Source organism: Periophthalmus magnuspinnatus, chromosome 22 (assembly GCF_009829125.3).
Source record: "Periophthalmus magnuspinnatus isolate fPerMag1 chromosome 22, fPerMag1.2.pri, whole genome shotgun sequence".
NCBI lineage: Eukaryota > Metazoa > Chordata > Actinopteri > Gobiiformes > Gobiidae > Periophthalmus > Periophthalmus magnuspinnatus.
In genome coordinates, this window is record NC_047147.1 from 14,980,257 (window position 1) to 14,990,288 (window position 10,032).

The window sequence follows — 10,032 nt, forward strand, 5'->3', positions numbered from 1 at the left end:
AAATAACAAACAATATTTTTGGTTGATTAAAACAGGTTATTGTACTAAATTAGCTTGATATTTGTATCAACTAAAATAAAAAAAATAAATACAAATTTCTTGTCAAAACCACATTGTGCGGCGGTGGCAGTACTCGGCCTGTAGGCTCATTTACAGCTCTGGGACGTGGTCACACAGAGGAGTGGCCTGTGTTATTAGACTCAGGTGTGGGGCAGCTGTCTCTGTGCCAGCCTGTCATTAGGAGCAGTGCACAGTGCCCTCAGACGGAGCGGGATTACCCACCGCAGCAGTACTATTGATCCCCCTGACTCCACCTCCCACACATGGAGCCTCGGCGGGGGCCAGAGGCAACTGCTGCATCTGTCAGTGACAATGGGGCCACCTCCTGCAAAGTTTCATACAGTTGTTTTGGGAAGTTCAGTACTGCAGTGATTTCTGAGCATTTGAATGTAGTTAACAGTGTGTAGAGCGTGTTGTCTTTCTCTCCAGTCATCTCTGTCCTTCCTACACACTGCGAGCTCTTTGGGTGTGTTTTCAGCTTCAGTTTCAGCAGGTCGATGTAGGTTTTGATCGGTTTCCTCTTTTCTCTGTATCCATGTTCCCATAGAATGACCCTGTTTGTTGCGATATGTGAATGTGAATGTCAATGAGCTGTGACTCCCGTTCCTCTTAGTGATTTTGTTTCTGATTAGTGGACGATCTTTGCACAGCACTGTGTTCACAATGTGATCCTGCTATTTTATATTAAACACTGTTCTCAGCAGCGTAAGCACCATCTAGTGACTTCTGCCTTTGTCCAGACTTCGTTTCAACTGAACAGTCAGCCTAAATGTAAAGAGCTTTCTATTTGCCTGTTTATGACACATTAACTTTACTGTATCTTTCAGAAAGTTTGATTTCATGAAGCTGGTCACATACTCGAAGAACGATATTACCCAACAAGATCAATAGAAAAAGGAACGATTTCACTGTTACTCGGTCATGGTGTCAAAAATTGTGCATAGTCACCTGTATATAGTCCAGTGGTGGAAGGTAACGGAGTACAAGTAGTAAAGTACTGTACTTAAGTAGAATTTTTAGGTATCTGTAGTTTAATTTACCTTATATTTTGCAGTGGATACTTTTTGCTTTTACTTTACTACATTTGAGAGCAGGTATCTGTGCCTTCTACTCCTCTACATTTCGAACTGGACCGAAAAGTAAAAAGTACTTTTCATATGATTTGAGGGGGTATTTTTACTATGCTCGTGGTAACACCCTGACTAAAGTTTTTGAGTTCAAGCTTCAACTTTGAGCAAACAAAAATAAATACACACAATTCATTAAAAAAAAATGACATTGATTCGTATTGCTACTGTTGAAAAAAAAAAAAAGTATAATTTTTTTAATCAACAACACTTGAGTGAAATACTTTTACTTTTTACTGTTAAAGTACATTTTTAAACAGGTACTTAAGTAGATTTTTTAATACTTTTATTTTACTTGTAAACTTTCATCTCTGTATCTGTACTTTTATACTTTAAAATTGAGTACTTCATCCACTACTTGAATAGTCAACGGTGACATTCCTAATAAAGTACAATTAATGCAGTTGTTATGATGTTTACAAAGAACCATTTTCTTTCAAAGTACAGCGTTGTTGTGTAGCCTCCTTTGATTTGAATCTTGGGCCCTGGAAGTATTCTCAGGTGACAGTATCCAAACACTTTACTGTACACCTAAAATGATGTCCACTTGACTTTAAACCCATAGATGTAGAGTTGCAAATTTTCATGGACTCACCCAGTAACTGTAAGTGAAAAAATCTGAATGAATGAATATAGGCTCCAAGCTAACTGTCCTTTGCATAAGCCCTTGTCTCTGTCAGCTGTAGTGTTTCAGTGAAGCTGCATTTCTGTTGAGTGTTTCAGCAGCAGCTCCCTCTGGTTTGGTAAACTTGTAAGCAGCATGTAAACACTGACCTCATACAAGTGATACTCTGGTTGCTGACTTAAGAAAAAACTAGATAAAACACTTGAGTTTGTATTCACCATTTGGATTTAGATAACTGTAACAGGAAACACTTCGTTATGTAAGTGAGGACATGCTTTTGTGGTGATTTGGGCTGAATGCCATGTGTCATTAGTAACCCAAAGTTATTTAAGGTGCAATGTAATGTAATTTTATATATAGATTACTTTAATATCGCCATACTGTGGAACATTCTGGATAAAACTACCCAGAAACCACAACAAAAGTTACATATTGCACTTGAATAATGACTGAATAAGATAATGTAGTGAGTGAAACTATTTACTTTTGTTTTGCCCTTCCATCTTTTTCCATACAAGTGATGTATGTATTCTTCCAGGCTGAACTCCTGTCACATGACACTGAAGGGGCTACAAAGGTTGGCGTATTGTTTTCCTCCAGAGCAACAAATCAAGTCGGGACAATCAGGAAGTGGACACAGGTGCTGCTGTCATTGTTTTTTAAGCCCACGAAACACAACAAAGAACTCCCACAAACACATAATAATAATAATAAAATACATTTGTTTATTTGGACCATTGTGATGTTAAAATCATGTTTCATCATTTTAAAGTGCATATGACTGATTTTCATTTTGATTGATTTATTTATTTTTTTGTGGGATAGTATCTGTGCTAAATATTTATCAGAGTCTTACACAAAAATCCAGGAAGTGGCAGCGGGTTCTAAAACGGATACCTCAATGCAGGAACTATTTACACGCAAGGAAGGCATTTTATTATGGCAATTTAACAAAATTAAGATGTTGTCATTCATTATTCTTTGTCTAATTATAACTAATGTGGATTTTAGATGCTCTTTTACAAGCTTTGGATTTGTTAAATGCACTGTAGCTGTTTTTAACAGTCTTAAAAACATGAAAAAACAGAACTAGTTTATTTTAAATTAGTTAGTCCTCATGTAACCATATGCACTCTTAATTATTCACCACGAGTTTATAAGTGCCTTTCACTACTTTCAGAGACCAGAGCAGACTTTCTAATTTTCTCACAAAAGCTCTTTATAATGTGATGCATGCAGCACACTCAATATCTGCTTATACAATGTATCTGTTCTGGGGCAAGGCAAATGAAAAAAAATCTGGCACAGGGGCTTTAACATTATGGTTGCTAGGTAACAATTGAGAAATTATTTCACGGCAGTAGCTCAGTTGGTAATGTTTGGCAACTGATCCGAAGGTTGGCGGTACGAATCCCACTCTCGACATAAATATCCCTGGTAGAGTGGTCAGATCCACTGACCCACAATCTGGGGGTCCAATTCCAGCTCCTACAGATGTGGTCGTTGTTTCCTTGGGCAAGGCACTTCACCCCCACTGTCAGCGTGCAGTGGTGTATGAATGTGTGTGTAAATGGGTGAGTGGTTCCTTGATGTAAAGCGCTTTGAGGGCTCTGAAAGTGGACAGCACTATATAAAAATTTACCTTATTCTACATATGTCATATGCAACCTGCTGCCCATATCCAGCCAGGAGGTAAAGTTATAACCTAGGCAAGACTTTGAGTAAAATCTTAAATAATTATCCTAACTATGCTTTAGGGAAATGAGTCATCTCACCTAAACTTGTTATTGTCACTTTAAACTGCGGTACATCTCTTGTTTTTGTGTCCATGTTGTTGATTAGCTGGCCAAGACTAATTGTATGTTTGGAAGAAGTCACTGTCGCCTTGAGGAAATCCTCCCCCGGCCTGAGTCAAAGCAGCAGGACTACCCCCCAGGCAGGAAGAGGAAAGGGATAAATGGAGATGAGGGAAGAGCCTGCTGGTGTGAAAAGGTCCGTAAGGGCACTACCAGTATTCACTATAGCACGGACCACCTCAGGAATATACGATGTATTATGGGTAATGGGTAGGAGTACACTTGATAGGCCGGTTATCTGAGGAGGGAGCAGGTGCATTCACTTTGGGGGTGTTCTTTGTCTTTAAGTGCACTAATGGGAGACATAATAATACGGCATTTAGACAATAGCAGGGTTTGGGGAAAGCAGTTATGTGGTCTTGATACAACTGAAGTGGACACAGTCAGATTCTAATCATTAGAAAGACAAACCAGTGGCAAAAGTGTGAAACGAAGCACAGTTTTGACCAGCCAAACCTATTCCATTTGTAAATTAACTCTCCTTAGTCATGGAGGCACAGGTTGATTTACTTTATTCAGTGTTTTGTGTCTTTAATTGTTCCCTCTCCATCTGATTCCATTCAAAATTATGTAAGCTCTAATAGCTCCAATTAACAAATAAAAACAAACTGACAATTACCTGGTTGCTGCTTTAGGTGACTAGCCAATGAGTTGTTTTGCTGTGCGCATATTTATTTTGTCACGGTTCTTTTCAATGGTACAGGGTATATATGACTAGAAAAGATTGTGTGGGTGAAGTACAAAGCCCAAGTATGCATTAATGAGGTTTAAAATCTGTACTGATTCTCAAATATTACAAATTATTTGCTACACCCTGTTCTTTTTTCTAATATATAGCAAATGACTATCATATTAATAATTTAGAGAAAAGAATGTCCTCTGTAAAGAACAAAACATCCTGGTTCCTGTTGTACCTGTATAAACATGCTGTAAATGCATGGAATTCTTGTATTAGTTCATCAGTTCATATTTCAGTGTCTTAAGTGTTAACTTTCCTGGAGTCGTTTACAAAGCACTCTGAACAGAATCATACTTTTTTAAATATACCTAATCGCAATCACAGTGCTCGTCAGATAAATAATGATTGGGTTGTTTTTTTGTTTTTTTTCCAAATGATGAAGCGCTAATACATACAAGGCCTGCTAACACACACACACATATCAGTAGCACCGTTAGACCAGCAAACAAAATACAAATTACTTTTTTGTGTTTTGTTGTTTATGTTCCAGGCTCGAGGTTCCTAGCTGAGTGGAAGTGGCAGTAATCAGTCACCATCAGCGTGATTACTGTCTCTCTGATTTCACCTTGGCATGAAGCTCCCAGTGTTTGGTGAGGGCCTGTGATTCGTTTTAATTATGCGTACTCCTTAATGAAGTCTTATCTGTTCTGCACTTCCGGGCTCTCCCTCATGTACCACATTCTCACTGTACCACTTCTGTTTATTAAAGCTATATTTTGGGAGGATTTGTTTTCTCCGTTGATGGTATCAGTTATTTTTGCCGTGCGGCCTTTACTTTGACATGTTGTTTCCCCTTTCGCAGTTTCCGAGGCAGATTCTTTGTTCCTGTTGCATGTGTAAAGTTGAAAATAAGTACCGTAGTTGTTTGTAAGGCTTAGAGTGGCTTTACTTCCTAGAAAAGTTCTGAATAAGAAACCGAGGTTGGTTTCAGGTGTAATTATAACTTTTAAGAAGATCTATAGTTTGAAATTCAGGTGGGCAGGTCAGAATTTTATGGTGTTTATCTTTTTAAATGCATGTGCTTGGACATGATTTATGGTTGGTATCACAATAATTACACGGCCTATCCCCAAACTCAAAATAGTGGTGCCATTATTCAACCCCAGTGAGGTGACTGTTGTCAGTTAAAAGGAATTTAGGGCTTAAAGTTAATATGGCAAGTTTTGGGAGCCAATCCCAAACAAACAATGAGAAGAATTTCAAAATAATCAGAACTGAAGAAGCCTCTTGGATGAGTGGCAAAACATATTCTCCCCTTAAAACTTTTGTCGTGTTGACAGAATTATTATTTTATTTTACAATGGAACCTACCTGTATGACTGAGCGTTTACACAGACAAATAATAATAAGGTTTAACATATGAGGATTGTCTGTGAAGGCCCTATAGAGTGAGTTACATTCTACCTGTATCAGAAATGATGATGAATTATGTCATAACATGTAAAAAAAAAAAAAAAAAAAAAAGTGTTGATATATCAGTAAGGGATCAGTGTCACACAGATGATTACTGATATTATTGTCGGTAATGTATCCTCCTTGGCCATTCACTTTTCAGCATCCGTGGCAGTATTTGTGGATGGGTATTATGTAGCTTGTGCAAATCCACTTTCAGTTTGGAGAAGTAGACTGTCAGTCTGGCTTAACCAGGAGTAAGTTTTTCTGCATATTATTCTGTACAGATTTAAAACCAGGACTATGTTCAGTCTGACTACTAATGTGTGAGGCAAGTCTCCCTCAGCACATACCACAGACTCCTGATAGACGCTTAGATGCCTGTATTTATTTTCTGTGTGGATCAGCATAGGCAGTCTATAGCCTTTTCTGGAGAGAATATGGTGCAGAAATGAAAAACTAAAATCACACTTGGGGATACTTCTTGGGGGATGTAATGTATCCTTTTTCACATTTATTTAGCACAGTGTACAGTTTCATGTTTGTTATTTTGGAAGCACAGCAATTATAGTGACTTTTATTTTTATAATAGACACAATTATGTTATTAACAAAGGGTGTAGATGTATATTTCCTTGAGTGCAACATGGCTGACTGCCCCCTGTTTGTTTAGTGAATCCTCCATGATCTCTCACTGCATGTTTACACTGATGGATAATGTCTCAATTTCTACATAATTTCTGGAGACTTCGCTGTAGCCCAGGACAAGCTGTTATGTCTGACCAGTCCTGCTCCAATTTGACCCCAAATTTCCCCATTTTCTTGCAATTTTAATGTCTATGTCCAGCAGCTGACGTCTCTCAAGATCTCTGCTCCCACTGCAGTCAATCATGTCATATTTAAAAAGCCGACATTTTCTTCCAATGTGGGAACTATACAAACTATTTTTCATAACATAGCTATGTCTTACCAATGCCCGCTATGCCCCTCTATAATGCTAACTGGCTTTTGCATGTTTTCTTTCAAAGTTGTAGTGGCTCTAAAGGGGTTGCGATGCAGATTAATCTTTCTGTTCTTAGTTTATGTTCTCATACAAGCAGTGATTTACAACACAGGGTGATGAATGGCACTGATAGGACGAGTGCAGAGCTAGCACGTTCAAGTGGATAATTTGTTTATTTTTGGTTGGATGTTGAGTTTGAACAGCACAGTGATGCCGGGTACAGACATGTAATGATTGGATAAAGATATTAAGGATTTTCTGGTGGTAGGGCTGTGTGTAATATCTGTTTTGTTTTTTGCTGTGAATCAGAATCCAACTGTTATCTTTAATGTTATTCAGTTATTTTTAGGCTGAATTAGGCTTAGAATGAAGAGAGGACCTGACTGGTGGACTCAGTCTACATGGAGTCGGCAGGTCATTCCATATTTCAGCGAGTTCCCTATTTCCCTCTAACTTGGTGCCTAGAGATACTGCAGGTACTTTGGTGAATCAGAACTGAGCTATAGGCTCTGCATTTAATATGATTTTTTTTTTTTTTTTTTTTTTTTTCTTTTTTACAAAATTTTCCTTTGTTTTGATCCTTTTCTCTTTCAGATATCTTACAGTTACTAGAACTCACTGTGGTGGCAACTCTGCTGCTATTGCTCTTAACAAGCTTGATGAATTGCTGAAATTTTCAAATCAAATTTTGCTTCATCATTTGGACCTTATGATTGTAATAACAAAGTGTAAATGAAAGCGTCTGGTGTGTATGTTGTGTGTGATAAGGCGGTGAGAGAGCAGCCCTGTGTACCCTCTCACGGTAATTACAAACACAGTGCTATGAGAAGCTTATGTAAGCCCTGAGGAGCGTTCAGCTGACCTGTCACACAATACCACTGCACAGTGTGTGGTCAGGGCTCTTAGCATCTCCAGCACTCTGCCCTGTGCCATTGTCATAGTTAGCATCATTTATTTAAACTTATAGTCCACTGTATGTGCCGCCTGACAGTGTTTGTAAACAACATGTGGTGAGCGTAGTTAGGTGCCACAAGTTGGAAGAAAGTGTTGCACTTTTAATGATCCGCCAAGCAAGTAGTTTTGGCTCATGGAAGCCTGCTGTCTACATGTGTGTGAGTCTATATGTGTAAGTGTATATGTGTATGTCTATATGTGTGTGTCTATATGTGTATGTCTACATGTGTGTGTCTATATGTGTGAGTCTGCATGTGTGTGAGTCTACATATGTGAGTCTACATGTGTGTGAGTCTACATGTGTGTGAGTCTACATGTGTGTGAGTCTGTATGTGTGAGTCTACATGTGTGTGAGTCTACATATGTGAGTCTACATGTGTGTGAGTCTATATGTGTGTGAGTCTACATGTGTGTGAGTCTACATGTGTGTGAGTCTGTATGTGTGAGACTACATGTGTGAGTCTGTACGTGTTGAGGGACTGCGAATGAAAATGAGCTGTGCAGCTAACTTTGGCACATTTACACGTGTATTTTTTACTGGTGTTTATTAATATGCATTGTCCCTCTTAAATGAATAAATAAAAAATAAATAAAATAAAGTCTATATGTGTGAGTCTACATGTGTGTGATTCTATGTGTGAGTCTACATGTGTGTGAGTCTACACACACGTAGACTCACAAATATAGACTCGTATGAGTCTATATGTGTGTGAGTCTACATGTGAGTCTATATGTGAGTCTACATGTGTGAGTCTATATGTGTGAGTTTACATGTGTGTGAGTCTATATGTGTGTTTCTACATGTGTGAGTCTATATGTGTGTTTCTACATGTGTGAGTCTATATGTGTGAGTCTATATGTGTGAGTCTATATGTGTGTTTCTACATGTGTGAGTCTACATGTGTATGAGTCTACATGTGTCAGTCTACATGTGTGTCTATATGTGTGAGTCTACATGTGTGAGTCTACATGTGTGAGTCTACATGTGTGAGTCTATATGTGTGAGTCTATATGTGTGAGTCTACATGTGTGAGTCTACGTGCGTGAGTCTACGTGCGTGAGTCTACGTGTGTGAGTCTACGTGTGTGAGTACATGTGTGTAATGTCAGTGGCTCCTTATTAAGCTCAGCTATGCGGGACAATAACTGGAGAACAATGGCAGATCATAGTCATTTTCAATCCATTCTTAAAATAATCAGTTACAGAAACTTACTCTTTGAACCTCATCTTTAATACTTTTTTATTGTTTTTTTCTTTTTTATTCATTCTTGTCAGAGCAAATTAAATCATTGTATCATTATATGCAATCTATTTGATTGATTTCTCAATGAGGAAGGCCAGTTTACATTTCCGGGCCTGGGACTGGCTCAGAGAGCTCCAACTGGATTCTTCCACAATTGATTAAAATTAAATATACTATTATTTCTCTTATACACCATTTCTGTTCACCTCACTGTAAGTTGCTCTGAGTTGCTGTTGTGCTAATGACAAGTGTCCAGTGGTCACTTTGAGTCACCCGCTCCACCTCCCTGCGCCCTCCACCTCCCGCCCTCTCACCCTCACCCCATCCTCGGCCTTACCCCGAGCCTGGGAGCGGAATTCTGGGAACATTTTTCCATGTGAAATGCCGAGGTCCAGCCGAAGGGTGTGACGCCAGTGCATTGTTCCAACAGCAAAAAAGGAACCGCTTGTGATGAGGCCAATTCCTGTTGGTCCCAAAAAAACAGGCACTTTCTCACACCGACTTCCTTCCTCATTCGGACAGCGCAAAACAATCCCAGAGTGAGCTGCGAGCGACGGAGCGAACCAAAGGAAAAACAGGTTTAGAGAGGTGTCTGTAAGAAGACACAATGTGTCTGAATCGGCATTATTCAACCCACTGTCCCTTTAAATGTTATCTGCAGACCCAGGGCTGTGCTAAATGTCTGCGCTTTCATCCATGTGGTTATCTTTACTGCTTCTGTAACTGTGCATGCATTGTCCACATCTTGTCATGTTTGTTTTTACTTTTATTTGAGAATGCATTGATTTTACCTGACCCTGTTTGTGTTTTGACTTATACTTTTAGGAAAGCGCACAGAGAGGTCGACGAGGCTGATTGAGAGCGCAGGATTCAGGAAGCACCTGCCAGCTCCAATGGTCCAGCATTTATCTGACCCCGCTCACATCAGGTGGTTTCCTTGTTTACGTTACCCCCCCTCCCTTACAGCTCCCTCAGGCCCAGCTCTGATTGGTTGCCATAGGCCACTCCTTTTTCCAACACGTTCATTGATCTCA